The sequence below is a fragment of the Pinus tabuliformis genome, chromosome 3_1 (assembly GCF_031772625.1).
Source record: "Pinus tabuliformis cultivar Carrire ecotype Pingquan chromosome 3_1, CPIR1, whole genome shotgun sequence".
NCBI lineage: Eukaryota > Viridiplantae > Streptophyta > Pinopsida > Pinales > Pinaceae > Pinus > Pinus tabuliformis.
The window spans coordinates 50,430,030-50,452,321 of record NC_142301.1 but is presented as its reverse complement, the minus strand read 5'-3'; the positions used below and the strand labels follow the sequence as shown (position 1 = coordinate 50,452,321).

At 37.8% G+C, this 22,292-nt stretch overlaps 1 pseudogene across 1 annotated transcript in view; it reads right to left on the bottom strand.

The window, feature by feature from the left end:
• Window positions 1-18,343: 18,343 nt before the first annotated feature.
• LOC149185712 (uncharacterized) overlaps window positions 18,344-22,292 on the bottom strand; it is a 63,705-nt pseudogene continuing 59,756 nt past the window's right edge. The window contains exons 6-8 of the transcript XR_016256069.1: window positions 19,160-19,384; window positions 18,545-18,979; window positions 18,344-18,451 (exon numbers count right to left, since the gene is read on the bottom strand). The product of XR_016256069.1 is annotated as an uncharacterized LOC149185712 (transcript). The remainder of the gene's footprint in view (window positions 18,452-18,544; window positions 18,980-19,159; window positions 19,385-22,292) is intronic.

Genomic DNA, 22,292 nt, shown 5'->3' with positions numbered 1-22,292 from the left:
AACTGAACATTGAACCCCAGAAGTCTGCTATTCATATTGTACAGTTGGACAGGACCAAAGTACAGGTTTTAGGAGAAATTAATTTCGTAACTATTAGGTTATCTGCTGATCCCAGAATAGTACAGAGGATTGATATTCTAATAGCCGATATACCTGAATTTTACGGTTTAATTTTGAGTAGGGATTGGTCTGAAAAATTGCATGGGTATATTTCCACTGATTGGTCACATATGTGGCTTCCCTACAAGGGTAAGCCAAATCAAATAAGGATCGATCGGGAAAAACACATGACCCATACAGTTACAGAATTCGAACAAGAAAACCAACCGGTAGCATTCAACAACAACATTTTGGGGAATTATTCATCAGAGTCATTCTTTGGCAACTTCGTTGCCCAACCCTCTCCGTTCTCAGTAAACCATTCTACATCTCAGTTCGAAAATTTTTCACAAACAGATCGATCAAGATGTTTTAATGATACTGAGAAAACTGTAAATACAATTGTTAATACTTCTTTATTTTGGTCATTATATTTCGATGGGTCCAAATCTAGTGAGGGCTCAGGACCAGGATGTATTTTGGTTAGTCCACAAGGGGAAAAGACAATGTTGTCCTGTGGGCTAGAATTTGAATGCACTAACAATACAGTGGAATATGAAGCCTTAGTCCAGGGACTATATAAAGCAATCGGCCTTAAAGTGCAATATCTAAAAGTATTCGGCGATTCTGAAATTATTGTTAAACAGGTGAGGAATGCAATCCATTGTCTTTCAAATCACCTCAAGCATTATCAATCGCTAGTACAAGAACTTACCTCGCACTTTTCTGCATTCAACATTTCCTCCATCCCTAGGGCTCAAAACTCGGCAGCCGATCTCCTAGCCAATGTAGCTTCCAAGCTCCTACCTTCTGAAGACTACAGCCCAGATAGATTTTCCGTAGAATTGCTTTTTAGGCCCTCAATTCCTGACAATGTCACTAATTGGAGAGTATTCAACCATGATGAGGATATTTTACAATTTCTAACTTCTGAAGAGTCCTATGATGATCAAATTATTGAGGAAAATGACCACGACCTACAAATGAAAGAAACGCCTCAGGAAAATTCAATCCCTAAGCCAGTGGTAAAGCTCGAGGATCTTTATGATATCAAAGACAGGTTTAAACCTGTAACTAATACAAAGCTCCAAAGTTCTACCCTTAGGTTTGAATTGATAAATCTTGGCACTGAGCAAACTCCTCAAAACATTAACTTAGGACTAGGACTTTCCTTGGAAGAGAAGGAAGCATTCATTAGACTATTAAGGAAAAATAAACAGGTCTTTGCTTGGAAATACGATGATTTGAAGACATATGATACATCCATTATCTAGCATACCATTCCAATGCTTCCCGATCAGAAACTGATTTAGCAGAAGTTAAGAAAAATACATCCAAGTTTAGAGAGTCAAATAAAGACTGAACTTAACAAACTCTTGAAAGCCAAGATTATTTTTCCAGTCCGACACTCAAACTGGGTCTCTAATATGGTGTCAGTCAGAAAGAAAAATGGCGACATTCGGATTTGTATTGATTTCAGAAATTTGAACAAAGCAAGCTTGAAAGACAATTTCCCATTACCTACTATGGAGCAAATACTTCAATCAGTAGCAGGCTCTGAATTGATGTCCTTTCTAGATGGTTTCTCAGGATATAACCAAGTCCTGGTTCATCCTGATGACCAGCTTAAAACCACATTCAGAACAAAATGGGGAACATATGCATATCAGAAAATGCCTTTCAGACTTATAAATGCAGGAGCAACATTCCAAAGAGCTATGGATATAGCTTTTAAAGGGTTGATTAATAGAACAGTAGTCGTCTATCTAGACGATATTACTGTATTCTCTAAGGAGAGATATAATCATTTGCATGATCTAAATCAAATTTTTCAACGTTGCAAAAGATATGGTATTTCTCTTAACCCTAAAAAGTCTTTCTTTGCTCTTGATCAAGGGAAGCTCTTGGGTTTTATTGTGTCCAAAGATGGCATTTATATTGATCCTGATCGGATCAAAGAAATATCTGAAATCCCTTTCCCACATAATAAAAAATCGATGCAGTCATTTTTAGGCCAGATCAATTTTGTTAAAAGATTTGTTCCAGATTTTTCTCAAATTATTTTGCCACTTCAAACAATGATTAAGAAAAATTCAGTCTTTAAGTGGGGATCATCAGAAAAAGAAGCTTTTGATCTAATGAAGCAATCAATAATCAATGCCCCAGCCTTAAATACTCCAAATTTTTCTAATCATTTTACATTGTATACCATCGCATCCAACTTGTCTTATGCTGCAGTACTTACGCAACTAAATGATCACAATCTGGAAGCACCCATTTCATTTTTTAGCTCAAATCTTCAGGGTGCTGAATTGAATTACTCCGAGGTAGAAAAACAAGCCTTTGCTGTATTTAAAGAGGTCAAACATTATAGACCCTTCCTTTTGAAAACCCACACAAAAGTCATAGTTCCTTTCCCTGCAGTTAGGCAACTATTAATCCAAAAAGAACTGGGTGAAAAAAGGGCAAACTGGGTCACAGCGCTTCAAGAATATGACTTAGAAATTAGGCCAGCAAAGATTGTTAGGGGCCAAGGTTTTTGCAGGTTATTGGCAGGAGCATCCAACATCCCAGAATCAGGTGATACAGATCAAACTGAAGAAATCAATCAGATAAGTATTACTGATTCTGAGTCACAATATACAGATTTAATCTTTTATTTGAAAAATGGATATGCACCTCCTAACCTGTCTTACAAAAACAAAAGGGCCATCAGGTTAAAAGCGAAAAATTTCACAATTATTGATGATGTGCTTTTTAGGCAGAATTATGATTCAATCTTATTAAGATGCCTTGAGAAACCTGAAGCACAAAAGGTTTTGCAGGAGTTACATGATGGACCAGCAGGAGGACATTTTGGAGCTGACACAACAGCCCACAAAATTATTCATGCTGGATACTATTGGCCAACTCTGTTTAGAGATGCCCACGAGTATCTAAGGAAATGTCGCAATTGTCAAACTTCTAGTGGAAGACAACGTAAACCAGCTTTCCCTCTGCAACCGGTCAACATTGAACAACCATTTGAGCAATGGGGATTGGACATCATTGGGGAGATTACTCCACCTTCTTCCAAACAGCATAAGTATATCCTTACTGCTACCGATTATTTTACAAAGTGGGTTGAGGCAATTCCTTTGAAGACAGCAAATTCTGAAGCAATCATTGAATTCATAGACCAATTCATCATTACCAGGTTTGGTGTCCCAAATGCTCTTGTTTTTGATAATGCATCTTATTTCTCAGGCAATGCTATGTTTGATTTCGCTATTAAAAGAGGATTTAAATTAAAATATTCTGCTAATTACTATCCCCGGGGTAATGGTTTAGCAGAGTCTATTAATAAGAATCTGATCAAGATCATTAAGCAAACTATCGAACAGAATCATAAAAACTAGCACAAATCCTTAATTTTTGCATTATGGGCTGATAGGATAACACAGAAAGCTTCTATAGGATCTTCTCCGTTCAATCTTGTGTATGGAAAAGAAGCAGTACTACCCACAAATCTTGTTCTTCCTTCTTTAGCCCTAGTACAGTTCATTGAGGAGACTCCTTCTTCTTCTATTCAGCTTAGACATGATCAAATTCTAAAACTAGAAGAAGAAAGAGAAAAAGCCAGGGTTACTCATGCCAAACATCAACAAATCATCAAAGCAGCTTTTGATTCAGTTTCATCCGGTTCAAAACAATTCCAAGTCGGTGATTTAGTTCTGAAATGGGACAAAGCCCATGAGGACAAGGGAAAACACACCAAGTTCCAGAAGATGTGGCTTGGACCATTTCAGATCTGTGAAAAGATAGGCCATTAGACCTTCTCCTTTTATTTTAATAGGATTTTGTAGTTTGTAGGATCATTAGGAAATAAAGTTGTAAGGTATCTTCCATTGACCTTTTGCTGCGTTTGAAAAGTTGTCCCACATAAGTAGTATGGATATTAGCTTTTAAATAACAGAGCTCACAACCAAAAGAGATAATTTCTAGGAAACTAGATATCATTGTATTCTGAAACCACACTTCAAGTTTTGTGAACTCCTCTCAAAGTTTACAAGTATTATAAATCATTTTCGGTTTTCAAATTGGTCATTAAAGGTTATCAATATCAAGATAGAATCTGATCCAACTTCAGCATCTTCAACTCTCAACCTGTCATCCATTTACTCTTAAGGAGAAAACTGTTCATCCCATTCACCAAAGTTTATGGTTACTCAAAGTGTAATTCTAAAAATATCTGATATTAAAGATAAGAGGTCTTATTACAAGCCTGCTTACCATGATCATAGGGAAATAGTTTAACCGACATTACCAATACTGCATACCATAACAGGGTAATGGCTTAAAATTATAAGACAAGGCGTCTCATCACGAGCCAGCTTGTTCGGTTAGATTACTACCAGTGAATGGCATTGTCAATAGCTGGCCACCAAACCAAGACAATGGCTTTTTATCTTATCAATAACAGAAAAAGGAAATGAAATACAAAATATGAAAACATGTTTTGAATTCATTCTGTTAATCACACTCTTAATTGGATGGAACAATGGACAATAGCATGGTTAAAAGGTATCCCTGTCGAAACTATAAACGTTTGCTGGCAGCAGAGGCTCTACCTATGACAAAAGAGTTCACTATAAAAGCTGATTTGGAAAGGTTTTCTGTTTTATCATTATAAACCAATAGAGGTCTATTTAAAACTTAGAATGTATCTATTTTCTTAAAAAAGAGAGGAAATTAGCAAAAATAGATTCATTTTACTTGGAATGCATATATACCTAGTTATATTAGAATTTTCCCCTTTGATTAGAACTCTATTTTGAAAAAGTTTAAGTATTTCTATGCTTTTCAGAGATAACTGGTTCTTCCAGCGAATCGCCAATTGTTGTGCTCTACAACAACCCCCCATTTCATATCATTTTTATTTACAAAATTATCATATGAAATGGGTCCCTTTAGAAGTTAATTGGTATCAATATTGTATCGTTCAAAAAGGTCCGATAACCAAATGAAAACATTATATAAAAACTTTTGAAAAACCCATTTTGATCAAATAAAACAATCTTTTATCATTGCGATAAAGTGATCGCAAGATCACATATCGCAATGACATAGAGAACACAAATAAGTGACATATTGGTTTCCGCCGATGCGATAACGCATCGGCGATCGGCGATACTCTATACGTAGTCTTAAAGCGCCCCAAGCCTTTCACCCCGATGCGATGCGATATCGCAATCGACAATCGGCAATATCTTATGCACATTGTTAAGGTGCCCAGGTGATGCAGCTTGACGCGATGCGATATTGGCTATTGGCGATCGGGGGTTTTAAATGGTGTCAATACAAGAGGTTAAAGCTCTCCCCAATGGCCGATTGCGATAAAGCACAGTTTTCAAAAAAAGGCGTTAAATGGAGGGATATTATGATCAAATCATATTTAAAGCTTAATCTGTTAAGCAATGATGCACCTGCACCCAACCGCCAAAACATCCATAGCACGCTTAAACGGGTCATTCGGCCGAATAATGATATAATGGGAATTTAAGGATTGGCAGGTTTTAAACGGCCATTTAATGTAATTGTAAGATCTTCCCATGGATTGTATCCGCGGCCATTTTTAGAGTTAATTTCTCAGCACGCTTTGATCAATATATCTTTCCCATATTGGATTTTCATTATCATCTCTCTGTGTTACGTTTAGTTTCGCCTCTGTGCAGAATTCATCCAAAGGAGAAAGCTTAAGCAAAATGGGGAAGAAATCCAAGAAGACTACAGGCGCTTCCGCGGCGCCAGCTGCAGGACAAGCTGTCACTGACAAAAAGAAAGGATTGATTTCAGATACCACATGTTCTGGTCTCGGCAGAACTACTTGGCAGAGTACCTACAACTTGATCGAAATCGAAGAACCTAAAGTGACAACAGTAGAAGCTACTGCAGACTCTACTCGGAAATCTGAGGGTACTCTTAAGGACTTAGCTGACTCCTTCCTTCATCGGATAGCAGCTAGGGAACAAATTCTCCCATACACAGATGTAGTGTGGTGGGAAATTGAAGAAATCCCAATTCTGGATAGAACCTTCAACACCAGAGACGGGAGAATTTTCGGGTCATTTAAAGTTGATGATTTGAGGCAAATGTATCATTTGCCTGAGCCAGAGAAGATATACAATAAGGAGTTCCTGGAAAAATTCTCAAACGAGAACGAAGTTGAATCCGAACCCATCCGGGATTGGAGACAAAATCCGGCAAAGCACAAACATGAGTCTTCCGGTAAGTACTCAGTTGATTCCCTAGCTTCTCCTTATTGCTACGCAGGAATAATGATGTGTAGATTGTGGGGATTGCATGACTCTTCTAATTTCACTATAGAAATGGTCCCTTTAATGGAAGCTGCATGCAATAGTATAATAATGGATTGGGCCACTATTCTCTCGGACAAACTAGCCAAAGTCGTTCTTGAGTTTAGGAATAAGACTCGCATCTCTGAAAGGATAATCCCCCCATTCTATTACAGTGCATATATTTTAGATACATTGTGTTTCAATTCTGAATTTCCCGTGCTCGGCTGGAGGTGGACACCACAAGACCCCACGGCTATCCACATATACCATCAGAAACTATGGAAATCCTCTTACAAGCACCATCTGTACCAAGTCTGTAATGGCTTTATGGTGCCTATTTATTATTCTATTTTTGATAAACCCATTCCCAAGATTTCCTACCAAGCTGGGATTGATTTAACAGCGGTAGGGAGATGGTTTGGAGAGGAGAAATTCACTTATATAAGATTTTTCGGTAGCCAAGCCGAACCTCATGTTCTCCCTTTATACATACCGGATAAACTGTTGGCAAGAGAAATCTCTTACCAGATTATTGTTGAGAGTGTTACACAGACTCTCAAGAAAAATAAGAAGCAGGGTTGGCCCTCTTTTCCCTTAAGGTGTGGTGTCTATACTCTGCGTGATCTCAAACATGCAGAAAAGGAAGCCACGAAGATCAAATCATTAACTCTGGCGACTCTCCCAAATAGGCCATTTGATCCAAACAAAGTTGCCTATAATGCACTAGAACAGGCCAAATTGTCAAAGTTTGATCATAAGGAAGATATGTTTGACGACCTTTTCTCTTCAGCTGAGACAATAAATCAGGTTAAAGCATTCGCCAAAGTGAAATATAATGATGAAAGGTTGACTGAATTTAATAAACTTAGAGAACAGAGGTTGCAAACTCTGCCTCTAGATTTACTAGCGACAACCCCAGCGACATCATCAAGCGAGCCTGATCGGCAACAATCAAAGGAACCTCTGGTTATAACGAAAGAACAAGAGAAGCCACAGGAGGAAAATCTCAAGAAAGAACAGGAGGAAAAGCAGAAGAAAGAACAGGAGGAAAAACAGAGAAGATAAAAAGAGGAAAAGCAGAAGAGAGAGCAGGAGGAAAGGCAGAAGAGAGAACAGGAAAAAGTGCGGAAGGAGACCCAAGCTAAAAAGGAAAAACAAACCACCATTGATGTCAATATAGATACTCATATTGACCCTAAATTGCTCCAGGAATGGAAGCAATTTGATTCCATCATCAGTGGTCTGGAATGTTCAAAGGACTCAGGCACTTCTAAGGTAACGGACACGCAGGAAATCACTTCACCACAGGTTCTGAGTGGAACCAGTGGCCCACCCATTCCTAAAGAGGTAGAGGTAATACCAAAGGACCCCTCCAACCAAATTATTTTACAAGTAGAAGATATTCCTCCCCTGGATGTCTTCTACAGCCCAAGGCATAAAGCGGTGGTTAAACGACAAAGGAAAAGAAGAAGGACTGATCAACCTTCCCTTTTTCCAGAGCAAACCATCACGGGCAATGTGGTTTGGAAGGAGGAATTTGACCCCTCCGATGATCTGACAAAACTGTCACAATATGCAGGAGCTTATTCGGCAGTGACAATAGATAAGGCATCGGAGGTAAGCCTTTTACTAAAAATAAAGGATCAAGAAATCTTTTCATTACAGGCACAACTAAGTGAAGCAAATCAGAAAGCAGAGCAGGCAGAGCAGCAGTTGTTGACACAACAACAATTAAATAATCAACTAACTCAACAACTGCAAGCAGAGAAACAACGGGTCGATCAAAGCGCAATCCAGAAGCAAAAGGAATTGTCAGAAGCTTTAGCACAACTGAAGGTGGCGAATGAAAGAATGCTGAAATCCAAAGACGAGCAAATTGCTCAATTATAAGCACAAATTGAAAAGACAAAGGGCATTCCACAAGTGGTTGAATTCAGAGCAGAAGCACTACAGATAAATACTGCATTGATAGCTCAAATTAAGCTTCTATGTCAACAAATCACCCAGGCAGAGCCCCTATGTGAGTTAATGGCATCTATAAGTAATAAAGTAGACAAGGCTAGGACTGAATTGGATCAGGCCGAAGAAACGATAGCTGCATTTCTCGATTGGCAAGATTCAGATCAAGGGCAAGCGGCTAATTTACCAAGAATACTGGAGTCATATAAAGATATACTCTTTCAGAATGGCAGTCCCAGTTAATGAAAGCTGAGAGGGCGGTTTCGAGATGCAAATTAACTTCAAGCAATCTGGTTGAATTAGTTAATAACACTCTCTACTTATCAAACATGATCTCCCAATGCACACCAGGAAAATTGACAACAACGAATACATTGGAGCAATCATGTTATCCAGATTTAGAGGAGAAAGGAAGGTTAATCACTGGGATTAACAGTTTAACCTGGGACACGTATTAGTTTTTCTTGGTAAAACCACACTCGCAGAGAGCCGCCCTCAAGTGCCTTACGGATGCAATCGGGTATATTATCCCCGATATTCAGGATGCCACATACACCGCCCAGCTCAGCTCTTGCCTCAACAAACCACCCGAAGTGGAGCCAATGCTTGCTACAAGTCAGCTCAGATTTAAAGGCAAGCAGCCTACTTGATGATTCATGCCGCCGACTGCCAGATCACTGAGGGAAAATATGATCAAAATTGATTGATACCAGTTTAGTAGGATTTCAGTTTCATAGATAGTTATCATAATTAGGTATTTATAGACCCTTTCATTGTTTTGGAAAGGGTCGTAAAGTTTTGTACTTGACTTAGAGACTGAAGTCACACTATTGTGCTTCAGCCATATTCTTTTATAAAACTGGACCAGTTATTCTAAATTCAACATGGTAGCTTTTCTGCAAATGTGCACTATTGTCTTTGTTTGAAAGCATCTCTGCGTTGAAGGAAGAATCACAGATAGCGATTGATATTGGGAGTATTTTATCAGCTCATATGGTACTATTATCTATGTCTGATTCCATTCTTTTCATATAAATTGTTATCCGATTTCCTTTGCTATTATCAGATATATGTATGCGTTTTCACAGCAGTGCTGTATTCTTTCCACTATTGGATGTTTATGGTATGCTTTTCTTTTAATCATATATGTGTCGAGGATATAAATGATGAGTGTAGTATTATTGTTTTAATCACTTTGCTTAACTACTTAAGTAAAGTAATCATTGAATGAATTAATGTCTATGCCTGTCAGATGGAGTCATCTATATGCCTGTTTGAAAACATAGATCATCAAGCGCTACACTTAGAGAAATATAACCATTCCCAGGATTAGTAGTAGTTATTTTATTCTGTCAATAGATTAAGTTATTCGCCTATCATTAGATTAGTTAAACAATCATCCATTCATCCCGTTTATCCATTATTGGGAAACTGGTCCCATTATCCCCAGTCGGAGCCACCATTCCAAACAGAAAAGGAGCTGTACTAAGGTTCGGACCGGGTGGTTATCCCCCAATGTTGTTGCAACGATTTTCGGGGCATCAACAGGTGGGCAACTATTCCAAAAAAAAATTGCAGCTGTTGGCAGATCCACACTCTTGCTCTTGGTTCCGTATCACTTAGCATGTCATCTCACCAGTGCCCACGGTTTGCATGCAAACTGCCACAAGAAGCAACATTTCCAATTTCCCCTCCAACACAACAACAACAAATATATCTACTCCTTTTGCCAATGCACTACAATGCCCACATGTTAGCTATTCAACAGGTTGGACCACACATAACACTCAACAATGTTCAAAGAAAAATATGATCAACATCACATATAAAATAACCATGGAAAGAATAAATGCCCATCAACATCATGTATAAAATCACTAAACATCAACAATTTCACCATATTGATCTCGGTTGGGAATGCAAATGAGAAGACTTTGAATAGTCAACAAGTCCATTATCGCGGTCACAAGCCAAATAGAAGATGGATAGAACAATGTCGCATTGGGGTGCAATGCTGCTATTGCTTTAACATCGGAAGAGGTTCGCACAACTCACAAATTTGTGTAACTAAAGCCAAAGGGAAATAAAAGTTACAGGAAAAATAAATAAATAAATAACGTTGATCTCACACACCTACATATTTATAGGGAATTGTCTATCATAGCTTTCATATCTCCCAAGGCCCTCCCTTGAGGGAGTTAAGTCCATATGGGCTTTGATACCAAGTAAGAATTTTGAGGAAAAAACATAGTGCACACAAAACTATTCATTATTACATTCAAAGCCAAATTACAAGTGACATAAATAGTGCTCGTGAGATCCAACATATTCGAAACAAGGAGAATATTGTTGAGAAAATCTCTGAACAAAACTCCAACAAATAACAAACCAATCCTACATATATACTATTGTAAGCATTATTCCAAGTTTTAAAACACTAGGCTCGTTGGGGCTATCACGGGTCTTAGTTTCTCGAGATGGTGAGTTTGCAAACAAGCTACAACTCCTCTAGAGATGGCAGACGAGTTTTCAAATCCTTAACTACCAGTGACTCAGTGACTTTATAAGATCTAGCCTCTAATATGTTTTGTTTTGGTTCATTGGCTTCTTAGTTCTTTAACTCTCATATCACTTTGATAGGACACATGATTTGAATTGATTAATTTAATTATTCAAAATTGTATGATTAAATAAACTTAAAATGGCTAACAAAAAATTTATTAATCTTAGACATGCATCAATGACACTTATTAAATATAAACTCTTATAAATTATAATTTAATTAAAAAGAATTACACATTTTAATAATTAATAGAAAAATGACCGTTCATTTTATAAATTAAATGACATTTTTCAATTTTTGTTAATTTTAATCCAAACTTGATAATTTTTTTTATTAAAATAATAAATTTTAAAATTTACTAAAATAATTTATTTTAATTAATTAATTGTTAAAAAAATTTAAAAATTCTAAAAAAAAAACTCAAAGACTAAGTGAACTTCATCTTTGAGATAATAAAACAACATAACGTCACGTAGCAACAAAATTTCAAAACTTGACCTTGTACAGGGAAAACAAAATTCGTCCATGTTAAAGAAAAAAACATTTACACTAAATATAAGTAGAGTTGTAATTCGTGTACATGATTGGTAGCCACGAAAGAATATTTAACCTAGCGCTCGGGTTTGGGTGAAGGGCATGACATCTATTTCTATATTTAATATACAATATTTAATTCATATGTGAAGACCCTTCCAGCTTTAAGAGGCTAGTCCAAACAAAACAAAATAGTGTAACTAGTATGACTATTTTTCAAACAGAGCAGTTTAACTATTATATAATTTTGATTAAAGATAACGTAAGAATGATTTTGATATAATTAAAATTTTAGACAACTGTGAAGATTTTAAGAATGATTTGATATAAATAAAAATTTTAGAAATCTGTGTTACCACTGTCAAGATTTTAAATTCACTTGAACGGATTCTTTGAATCAGCCCAGTCATTCAGGCGAACTTTGAATCAACGAATTGAATGAAATTACAGATGAGACGAAATAAAGCTCAAATGGTATGTGGAGACCATTGTTTGCACACAGGGGTTCGGTTGTAAGTTGTAATTTGATAGAAAATGTTGGGAATTTTTCTGCTAAAATTCCAAAAACAAAATCACAGAACAGAGAACGACGCTCTGTTCCAAACACATGATCTTTAACATAGTGGAAGAATTAAAGTTTAATTGCAGAGGACAGAGTTTTTACACACCAAAAGAGATTGTATTCATTAATAAAACAAACTGTTGTTTCAAAAAAAATATTCTTCCTCTTTCACAGAGGGATTTACTAACACAACTGTTTCAGATACAATTTTTAACTTTACTCTGTCTCTTCAGAAAATAAAACCAACACTGTTGTGCATTTCAAAACAAAACCTTCTCTGCACTGCTGTGCATTACTTATAGACAATTACAATTACATTTACACTGCGGTGTGTTTTTTTTGATATGCGCTGCTGCATACTACCCTTTTCTCACAATGGACGACTAATTAAAAAAAACATAACACGCTGTTTTACTTGTGTGGTAGAAACAAAAAAAATACAACTCCCATGAATAAACAAAAATAAAATTAAAATTTTTTACCTACATCTACCAACCGCATTTACAATTTTGATTTCCGGTCATCTGATTCAATCTGAACAAGATGGAGTCCCATGCTGCGAACTACTCGAGGCTGTCCTACTCGTCCTTAGCCATGCCGCTCTTTAATTGCAGTAGCTGAGAATTCATTGTGCAGGTAGCTGAATCGCAACCTGCACCTTCGCGTGTCCAAAAAAAACGGGCAACTTTAAACACAAGCCATTGGATTAAAGAAACGGACGGTTGAGATTTATTTGAAAAATGGTGTGATCTCCGATGGCGGTCAAATCGCATCGCGGAATCGCAATCGGCATAAGAACATAGGGTGGAGGGTTTAACATATGGGAGCGATACGCAATTTGCGATAGCGATCGCATCGCGATATCGCAGCAGCGGAAGGAAAGAGCGTAATAGCGGCAACGGGGCTCGAGCGCGATTTGCGATCTGTGATAAGATCACATCGCAAGAAGAAAAATTGCTGTCACTGTTTAATTTTTGCTGCAGTTGAAATTATCATTTCAACACTCCCCTTTAATTTCAACTGTTGGGTTATCGGTCATACCCAAACATTTTCTCAAAAATTCAAAGCTTTTATGTCCCAGAGGCTTGGTCAGAATGTTAGAAACCTGTTCCTGAGTGCTGCAATGTTGTAAAACAATTTCTCCGTTGTTCACCAATTCTCTGATGTAATGGAACCTTGTATCAATGTGTTTCGTTTGTTTGTGAAACACAGAATTCTTGGACAGGGCAATAGCTGAGCTATTGTCACAAAAAGTAACCGTTGCTTTTGTTTTCTCTTGGCATAGGCTCCTCAGCATCCTTCACATCCAAACCGCTTGACACGCTGCTACTGTAGCTGCCATGTATTCTGCCTCTGCTGTAGACAATGCCACAATGGGTTGTTTCTTAGAAGCCCATGAAATTGCTCCTGAACCCATGTGAAAGAAATAACCGGATGTGCTTTTCTGATCATCTACACCTCCAACCCAATCGCTATCGGTGTAGCCAACTAAATCTGAATTTATGAAAAGGTATACAAAATGCCAAATCTCTTTGTACCTTTGACATACCTCAGAATTCTTTTTGCTGCTTGCCAATGTGCTTCTTTTGTCCTCCCCATGAATCTGGAAATTAAACTAACAGTGAACATTATATCCGGCCTAGTTGCAGTTAAATACATAAGGCTGCCAACTATGCTCTTGTACACGCTAGGATCAAAATCCTTGCTGCTGTCCTCTTTGCTAAGTTTTAGTCCCATTACTGTGGGAGTGATTGCTGCCTTGCTGTCCCGCATGTTAAATTTGCCCAACACTTCATTTACATATTTTTCCTGCGAAATAAAAATTCCATTTTCATTTTGATTTACTTCTATTCTTAAGAAGTATTTCAGTAAACCCATGTCAGTCATCTCAAATTCTTCTTTCATGACTGTTTTGAAATTTTCAATGAGGTAGTCAACATTACCTGTAAAAATAACATCATCAACATGACAATACAAAGCAAACAAGGAATTCATTCCTTCATCATAAATATCACTTTAATTTCTGAACTTCTTACCTCTTTCATTTGGTGTACAAGTGCTTGAAGATGCACTTGAAGTTCCTCCTTGTGGTATGCTTGGAGAAGCACTTTCATTTCTCTTCAAGGGTGTCTCTTGCTGTCCTTGTGTTGGCGCTGCTGTTTGGGGATGTGTTTCAGCCAACTCTTCATCATCTTCATCATGAGACAAACATTTTTTAACATTCACTGTTTTCTCTATGCTTCCATCGTAAGCTTCCTCCTCAATGAATTGAACATCTCTGCTCACAAAAAACTTCTTGGTAGATGGGATATACAACCTGTAAGCTTTGGATTCCTCACTGTATCCAAAGAAAATGCATTTCTCCCCTTTGCTATCCAACTCCTCCTTAGCTGATCTGGAATGTGTGCATAAGCCACACACCCAAAAACTTTCATGTGGGTGACTCCTTGCTTTCTCCCACTCCATGCTTCTTCCAGCACTCAGTTCATGACTGCTTTTGTTGGGCATCTATTCAAAGTATATACTGCACAGTGTACAGCTTCAGCCCAATAATCATTTGGCAAATGCTTTGCCTTTAGCATACTCCTTGCCATATCCATGATGGTCCTATTCTTCCTTTCAATAACACCATTTTGTTGCGGGGTGTACCTGGCTGTAAATTGCTTATGGATTCCATTTTCTCTACAAAACCATAGGAATTCCTTGAAGATATACTCACCTCCTCTATCAGTTCTTAAAACTTTGATATGCAGCCCACTTTGGTTTTCTACAAGTGCTTTGAAATTTCGAAATTTTTCAAACACTTCACCTTTATTCTTCAGGAAATAAACCCAAGTTTTTCTAGTAAAATCATCAATGAATGTTAGAAAATATTGGCTGCCTGCAAGCGATGGAGCTTGCATTGGTCCACATAAATCTGAGTGGACAATTTCTAAGGGTGCCTTTGCCTTTATGCTTTTCCCTGATGGAAAACTTTCTCTATGTTGTTTTCCCAATATACCACCTTCACAAAGGCTGTCCGGTTTCTCTATTAACGGTAATCTTCTTACCATTCCTTTTCTACTCAGCAAGCTAAGACCTCCAAAGTTGAGATGTCCAAATCTCAAGTGCCACAACCAATTTTCATCCTTTGGTACGCTTTGGAAAGCCTCTTGGGTAACTGCTGCAATTACTTCTTTGTTTTTCAAATCTGCCCTTATTCTGAGAGGTAACATCTTGTTCCTCGTCATCTTCACTTCAACAATACATTGTTTTCTGGGTGCTATATCCATGATGGTGCATACATTGTTCTCAAAGAAAACATTGTAACCCTTTTGAACAAGTTGTCCAATACTTAAGAGGTTACACTTCATTCCAGGAACATAATAGACATCTACTATGGTTTTCTTTTCACCTTTCTTTGTAAATATTTTTACTTATCCTTTTCCCATAACAGAAATTTTGCTATCAGTCCCAAGTGTGACTTGTGACTTCACACTTTGATCTAAAGCAGAAAACAAAGCTATGTTTCCTATCATATAGTTGCTGCAACCGGAGTCTAAAAACCATATGTCTTCACTGTTTGTTTCAGCCATATTACAAGCTAACAACACATTATCTTGGTTGATATTTCCTCTAGTGATATTTGCACTAGATCTATTTTTCATATCATGTCGTTTCTTCTTACATTCACTGGCATAGTGCCCATATCTTTTACAATAATAACATTGGACATTGGATTTTTCATACCTTTGTCCTTGAGCATGATGTTGTCCACTTTGTTGGCTGCTACCTTGGCCTTAGTTCTGATTTAGATTGTTACATCTTCCTTGAGCATTTTCTGGACTGTTTCTTCCACTTTTGTTTTGGCTTCTGCCTCTTCCTCTCTTGTTTCCTCTACCTTGACCTCTTCCTCTTCCAAAAGACATCTAGGTCTTGAAGGCTTTCTCTAGAGATGAGTTTTCATTTCTACTCAACCTCTGCTCATGTGCTATCAGTGATGCATGAAGTTCATCAACTGAAAAATTTGAGACCCTTTGTCTCTTCTATGGTGGTGACAATCACATCGAACTTTGAGGGTAGGACCCTCAATATTTTCTCCACAATCCTCCTTTCTTCAAGAACTTCTCTATGAGTCCTTATCTGTGTGACTAGACCAATTATATGTGTGAATAATGAGTCAATATTGTCTGACCTCTTCATGCACAGATTCTCAAAATCTCTCCTCAGCAACTGTATTTTTGCTGTCTTCACTTTCTCCATGCCATGATAGGCTGTCTTGAGAGTTTGCCATGCTTCTTTGGATGTCTTGGCTGCTGCTATCCTTGGAAACACGCTCTCATGCACTGCTTGATACAAAAATATGAGGGCTTTTGAATCCTTCTTCTTGTAGCTCTTCAACAAATCTTTCTCTGCTTGAGTTAGATTATTAAACTCATTTTCATCTGCTGGTTCTTTAAAACCATTTTCAACTATTTCCCATAAGTCTTGTGAGGCAAACAGTACTCTCATGGTTATTGCCCAATAGTCATAGTTTTTCCCATTAAATTGTGGGCACTGAGTATTAAAAATAGCCATGCTAGTGCTCGTACTGGTGCTAGCCATTTTTGCACTCTAAACTATGCTTCAATTACCTGAATGTGTATTTAAAATAACTCACTGTTTTTTTAGCAGCAACGCAAAAAAAATCTTTGAGAAATACCTGGATCCTTTCTTGACTAAGTCTTCAATTTGTTGAGCTTCTCCAGCAAGAAATCCTTCCTTCAGCTTCTTTGACGTCTTCAAAGAGCCTGGACAAGCTCTGATACCCGTTGTTGGGAATTTTTCTGCTAAAATTCCAAAAACAAAATCACAGAACAGAGAACGACGCTCTGTTCCAAACACACGATCTTTAACACAACGAAACAATTAAAATTTAATTGCAGAGGACAGAGTTTTTTTTCACACACCAAAAGAGATTGTATTCATTAATAAAACAAAATGTTGTTTCAAAAAAAATATTCTTCCTCTTTCACAGAGGGATTTACTAACATAACTATTTCAGATACAGTTTTTAACTTTACTTTGTCTCTTCAGAAAATAAAACCAACACTGCTGTGCATTTCAAAACAAAACCTTCTCTGCACTGTTGTGCATTACTTACAGACAATTACAATTACATTTACACTGTGGTGTTTTTTTTTTATATGCGTTGCTGCATACTACTCTTTTCTTACAATGGATGACTAACTAAAAAAAACATAACACGCTGTTTTACTTGTGCGGTAAAAACAAAAAAAATACAACTCCATGAATAAACAAAAATAAAATTAAAAGTTTTTATCTACATCTACCAACAACATTTACAATTTTGATTTCCGGTCATCTGATTCAATCTGAACAAGATGGAGTCCCATGCTGCGAACTGCTCGAGGCTGTCCTACTCGTCCTTAGCCATGCTGCTCTTTAATTGCGGTAGCTGAGAATTCATTGCGCAGGTAGTTGAATCGCAACCTGCTTCTTCGCGCGTCCAAAAAATCGGGCAACTTTAAACACAAGCCGTTGGATTAAAGAAACGGACGGCTGAGATTTATTTGACAAATGGTGCGATCTGCGATGGCGGTCAAATCGCATCGCGGAATCGCAATCGGCATAAGAACATAGGGCAGAGGGTTTAACATATGGGAGCGATACGCGATTTGTGATAGCGATCGCATCGCGATATCGCAGCGGCGGAGGGAAGAGCGCGATTTGCGATCTGCGATAAGATCGCATTGCAAGAAAAAAAAAATTTGTTGTCGCTGTTTAATTTTTGCTGCAGTGGAAATTATCATTTCAACAGAAAAAAGGGAAGTACGTTGTGTATCTAGGTTACAAATTTTTTGTGATAGTTAATTTAAAGAGTGAAAAAGAATTTAATATTATTAAAAATTTTGGAGGATTTAAAATTTTGAAGTTTGATGACTATAATTTGGATTTCTTAATTTAGACTTCTTTAAAAAAAAATTGCTAATTTTTCAAATTTCACTGAAATTTCTATTATTTTCTAAACCAAATTGTGACCTTATTATACTATGGCTAAAAATTTCTGTGGACAAAATTGTAACCTGGCGAAAATAAATTATTAGCAAGGATTCAGAAAAATTTAGGTATTTTAAAATTAGTAAAAATATTACCAAAACCATTGAAATTTACATGAACTTCTTGTCAAAACCAGTAATAAAATGATCCAACCCCAGAAAATTTGAGGAAGAATTGTTTGGTTTCGGAATTCCAACCATGATCGCACCCATCATCTTACGATAACGGCGGCGCCGGAAGCTCGCTACCTTCGGAATTCCAACCATGACCGCACCCATCTTACGATAACGACGTCGGCGGAAGCCCACTACCTTCAGTCACCGCGCGCCTCAAGCCTTCCTTGAGCCACTCCACCTCCTACAAATTTCCAATCAAATCACAAATATTGATCATACAAATAGAAAGACGATGGCAATGTCCAGAAATAGAATGTATTTCTCTTCTACTTACTTCATCTTGCAATCTGATGGTTCCACTCATCCGAAATTGCGGGAGCGATGGATGATGTACTGCTGTGGAGGTGGCAGTAGAAATAAGAGGGATTCCCATTTCTCTTAGACGCTTCAGCAGTGCAATCGTCAAATTAATGGTATTTGTAGGCCTCTCCACCAACACCACTATTTCCATTTCATGACAAGTAGTAGCACTGCCTCCTATCTTTGATACTTCAACTCTCACCACATTGTCGCTGATGACCTCAGTACTTGTGGAGCCCTGCTGTTGCATGGTAACTGCGCTGGTGCCCGCAACCTCTTGAGATTGAGGCGGTAGGAGCTTCTTCAATTCTGATTCCAACTGCTTGTTCCTCTCTCCAAGTTCTTCCGCACGAGACCTAAGACTCGTTAAATACTCCCTCGCATAGAACAACAAGGAAGCCTTGTCTTTCTGCAAATATATCAACGACAACAACTCATTTTTTGGACCTAAGTCTAACTAAAATTTAAGAGAACTGATGGCTATTGTATATATTTTTATTTACAGCTATAGAGATTAAATCCCCAAGTCAATGGATGTTCATAAAATTTCATTGCATTACAACAATAACTGTATTTTCTTGGAACGTACCTTTGGGGCTGAAGGAATGAATGAACGCAATGCCTCGAAGCTCTCCTTCAATTTCTCCCTCCTCCTACGCTCAACAATCATATTATGAAACTGTACTGCACTTGAAATCGTTGCCGCTGGTGGCCTGTAGCTCCCACAGATGGAGGTTTGTGATCCCGCTCTTTCTGCATGGATATTACTCAACATTGCTGGGCTTCTCTTCAACATGTACTGACCCTCAACCATGTTGGGTATTTTTGATGGGAAAAAATACCAAAACCAACAAAATATGTTTACCACAGAGCCAATGCTCTATTTACTCTGTCTAGGATCTTTTGACAGAGAACCTCTTAGAAACAAAATGACTCAGATGACACCATTAAATTTACACAAAGCATTTCTATTCAAAAATATATTGCCTCATACATATTCATCCTCTGTTACTGAGAGGGATTCACCACAAGAAAAACATTCAACAAAAAAAATTTACTGTGTTTTCACCTGAGAATTCACTGAGCTGGGTTTACTGCTATAAATCCCCTTTTACATTCACTGCAGTGAAAAAAAAAAACTTTACTGCTGTAATAAAATTTACATATGCATACAAATACGCTCCACCATTTTCTTTATGCACTGCTGTGCAAAACCACACATGGTTTTTCGCTACTCCTCAGTTTTACAAAATGGCGAACACCACCATTACAACCCACGAGCATATATTTTTTTTTGGCTCGTTCATCTTAAAAAAATCACACGCACCTGTGTTCTTCACTTCATTACAAAAATGGTCAACTCAAAAAAATAAAAAAATTACCAAGTACCAATACCCCATACAAAACTTACTTAATGAGCATATGCGCCCATACCCCCGATATATAAAAAAACATTAAAATTTAAACTTACACCAACCTATCACATATCACAATAACTATGAAATAATTACTTTCACGGCGGTCAAACATATTTTTACACCATGCAATGCTTTTAATGCACCTCGTATGCAGCTTTGGTGGATCAACGGTGGAGAGCGATGGAGTAAATCCGATGGTGGAGAAAGATATCGGAAACCCATTTTCTGCTGAGCTTTAGCTTCCGAGATTCTTACGTTGGGTTACGTCAGTGGTGAACCACGTGTCAGCTCCATATTTTATCGGAGCTCCTTGCCAGAATATTCCGCCGTCGGCAAATCGCTCCGAGAAAATTCCGGTGAACGGTTTCTGGCTTGGTGAACAGTTGCGTTGAAATTACAATTTTAACACTCCCCTTTAATTTCAACAGCTGGGCATTCGGTCATACCCAGACACTTTCTCAAAAATTCAAAGCTTTTCTGATCCAATGGCTTTGTCAAGATGTCTGCTACCTGTTCTTGAGTCCTGCAATGTTCTAGGACAATTTCTCCATTGTTCACCAATTCTCTGATGTAGTGAAACCTTGTATCAATGTGTTTCATTCTCTTATGAAACATTGAATTCTTTGACAATGCAATAGCTGAGCTATTGTCACAAAAGATCACTGTCGCTTTTGCCTGCTCTTGGCCTAAGGTTCTCAACATTCTTCTCATCCACACTGCTTGACATGCTGCTGCTGTAGCTGCCACATATTCAGCCTCTGCTGTAGACAATGCTACAATGGACTACTTCTTAGAAGCCCATGAGATGGCTCCTGAACCCATATTAAAAACATAACCGGAAGTGCTCTTCCGATCATCTACACTTCCAGCCCAATCGCTATCTGTGTACCCAACCAAATCTGAATGTTCTGAGGCATGATATAAAATTCCAAACATTTTAGTGCCTTTGACATACCTCAAAATTCTCTTTGTTGCCTGCCAATGTACCTCCTTTGGCCTCTCCATAAACCTGGAAATCAAACTAACAACATACATAATATCAGGCCTAGTTGCTGTTAAGTACATAAGGCTGCCCACAATGCTTTTATACAAGCTAGGATCAAAATCCTTGCTGCTGTCCTCTCTGCTGAGCTTTAATCCCATTACTGTGGGAGTGATGGCTGCCTTGCATTCTTGCATGTTAAATCTGCCCAAAACTTGATTTACATATCTTGCTTGAGATATAAAAATTCCTTTTTCATTTTGATCTACTTCTATGCCTAAGAAGTATCTCAACAAACCCATGTCTTTCATTTCAAATTCATCCTTCATGACTGATTTAAAATTCTCAATAAGATAAATATCATTTCCAGTGTAAATAACATCATCTACATACAAGACAACAATTAAAATTTTACCATCCTTTTCCTTGATGTAGACTGTGGGTTCTCCTTCACATTTTTCAAATTCATTCTCCAATAGATATGAATCTATCCTGCTGTACCATGCTCTTGGCGCTTGCTTCAGCCCATAAAGAGCTTTCTTCAATCTGCACACTTTGTGCTCTTCACCTTTCTTCTCATATCCGAGAGGCTGCTCCACATAAACCTCTTCCTTTAACAATCCATTTAGGAATGCTGACTTCACGTCCATTTGGTAGACTTTCCATTTGTTTTGTTCTGCTATGGACAGCACTGCTCTCACTGTTTCCATTCTTGCAACTGGTGCGAAAGTCTCCTCATAATCTCTCCCATACTGTTGCTTGTAACCTTTGACAACCAGCCTTGCTTTATGCCTTTCAATCTTGCCTTCAGCATTGCTCTTGGTCTTGTAGACCCATTTCACACCAATGATTTCTTTGCCTTTTGGTAATTCAACCAAATGCCATGTTTTGTTTCTCTCTATGGCATTGATTTCCTCATCCATAGCTTCTATCCATTTCCTATCTTTGATTGCATCCTCGAAATGAATAGGATCATCAACTTGGCAATACAAGGCAAACAAGGAATTCATTCCTTCATCATAAATGTCACTTAGATTTCTAAACTTCTTACCTCGTTCACTTGGTGTGCAAGTGCTTGAAGATGCACTTGAATTTCCTCCTTGTGGTGTGCTTGGAGAAGCACTCTCGTTTATCCTCAATGGTGTTCCTTGTTGTCCTTGTGTTGGCTCTGCTGTTTGGGGATGCATTTCAGCCACCTCCTCTTCATCTTCATCATGAGACAAACAGTTCTTGACATTCACTGTTTTCTCTATGCTTCCATCCCAAGCTTCCTCTTCAATGAATTGAACATCTCTGCTGACAAAAAATTTCTTGGTAGATGG